Source organism: Babylonia areolata, chromosome 11 (assembly GCF_041734735.1).
Source record: "Babylonia areolata isolate BAREFJ2019XMU chromosome 11, ASM4173473v1, whole genome shotgun sequence".
NCBI classification, from domain to species: Eukaryota; Metazoa; Mollusca; class Gastropoda; order Neogastropoda; family Buccinidae; genus Babylonia; species Babylonia areolata.
In genome coordinates this window covers 25,562,277-25,564,776 of record NC_134886.1, presented here as the reverse complement: position 1 = coordinate 25,564,776, position 2,500 = coordinate 25,562,277, and positions in this window count along the sequence as shown.

Below are 2,500 nucleotides of genomic sequence, written 5' to 3'. Positions count from 1 at the left end.
CCTGGCACTCATACAGACAAACAGACACACACACACACACACACACACATGCGGTCACACGCACGCACGCACGCACACACACACACACACACACACACACACACACACACACACACACACATACATCCACACACACACATACACACACACACACACGGACAAACAGCTCTCCAGTCAGTGAGCTTCGATCCGGACAGCCGACACTTTCTGACCGAATGTGGTGACCGGAAAGGGGAAAGAGAAGCCATCCAGACAGCAAACGAGTCTTGGTCCTTTGGCCGCCTCTCTTTTTTTCTTTTTTTTTTTTTCATTTTTTTTTTTCACCACCTCTCTGCTGGGTATTGGGTGTGACATTTCCGGTTGATTCGAAGTGTGTGGGAGTGTGTGTGTGTGTGTGTGTGTGTGTGTGTGTGTGTGTGTGTGTGTGTGTGTGTGTGAGAGAGATATGGTATTGGTGTGTGTGTGTGTGTGTGTGTGTGTGTGTGTGTGTGTGTGATATTTGTGTGTCTGGAATGGGATTTGTGTGTGTGTGTGTGTGTGTGTGTGTGTGTGTGTGTATGTGTGTGTTAGTGTGTGTGTGTGTGTGTGTGTGTGTGTGTGTGTGTGTGCGTCTGTGTGTGTGTGCGTCTGTGTGTGTTACATGATAAAGAGAGGGGAAAGGGAGGAAGACAGGGAAAGATAGATAGAAAGAGAGAGAGACAGACAGACAGACAGACTGACTGACCGAGAGACCGACAAACCGAGAGTAAAACAGAGTAAAAGAGAGAGTACGAAAGAAAAAAAAAATGACAACAAGAAAGAGAGAAACAAAGACAGAAGGAGGGGGAGAGGGGAGAGACAAGAAAAGAGAGAGAGAGAGAGAGAGACAGAGAGAGAGACAGAGATTCACAGAGATAGAGAGAATGAATGAATGTTTAATGCATTTCGGCCATGGGCACAGGCACATAATTATAATGGGATTTTGGGGGGGAGGGCTGATAAGCAATTAACGAAAAATATTATACCAATAGACAGCAAACAGAACTCACCAAATGTCATCAGTTTCCAGTTTCACTTACATAATGCGAATGAGAGAGAGAGAGAGAGAGAGAGAGAGAGAGAGAGAGAGAGAGAGAGAGAGAGGTGGACGGTAGACAGATAGACAGACTCTAAGCAGACAGCCAAAGACTAGGAAGCAGAGTGTGTATGGTTATTTGTCTCTAACGAACACACAACTTTTTGTTTTAATTCTCCACGCCAACAAATAGATTGCTTCTGCCACGAAAACAGAGGAGGACTTTTGTTTAATGTCCCGTCACACATAAACGGAACTTCTTGCCTTCATGCCAACATTTATCATGAACTATTTCAAAATTGTGAGGTTTCGAGCATCCCTCGACGAAAAGCACATCACGATCTGCATTTTTTTAACGTCCGTTTTAAACGGCATTAGATCAGGGCTAGATGATATTTTTGCCCTTCACACTGTGTTGATGTTTGTGTGGGTTGATTTTAAGCTGTTTATCACTCATATGCATTCACCGCACACACAGAGAGAGAGAGAGAGAGAGAGAGAGAGAGAGAGAGAGAGAGAGAGAGACAGAGAGACAGAGAGACAGAGAGACAGAGAGAGACAGAGAGACAGAGATAGAGTAACAGACAGACAGACAAAGACACAGAGAGACAGACAGGCTGAGAGAAAGACACAGAGAGACAGAGAGAAAGAGAGAGTGACAGGCATATAGACATGCAGACAGACAGACAAACAGAGATACAGGCAAAAAGACAGACAAACAGCGCGCGTGAGTATGTGCAAGCGTGTTTAGTTATCCCCTCTGTCTCCTCACTTCCCATCTGTGTGTGTGTGTGTGTGTGTGTGTGTGTGTGTGTGTGTGTGTGTATGGGCGCGCGCGCGCGCTTGTGCATGTGAGTGTCTTTCTCTCAATGTGTGTGTTTGTGTGTGTGTGTGTGTGCGTGCGTGCGTGCGTGTTTTAGAGTTTGTTGTGCGTACGTGCTTCCCATAGCATCCTCCCATCACACTCTATTTTTCCCTCTTCTTCTTCTCCTATTTGTTTGGCGAAGCACCCTACCATGCACGTAACACGATAATTACTGGCGACAAATGGCCTGGAACCGAAAGCCAACACTCGCCCATTAGATACATTAGATTACTTTGCCTGTCGCCTTTTCCCACGTGTCAGACTGGGGTAATGGACATAACGATGGCCGCCGCTTATTATCCTTGAAGACTTGTTACCGGAAGGATACCCAAAACACACAGCAAGGCGTAGACTTTCGTGTTCTTCGCTTTCGCTAAATTTTCATAGGTTTGTGGTGATACTAACCATAACTTACTGGTTAAGTTGGCTCGTCAGGCTGAAACATTGAAAAGTTAAAAGGTCCCAAATCCTTTTTTTGTGGCCGTCGGGGTAGCGATTTCCTGTTCTCTTCGGCTATAGGGTCCAGCCATAATCATGAAGGCGAGCCCAATAATCTCCGTTTTAACCCTTCCACATCCGAA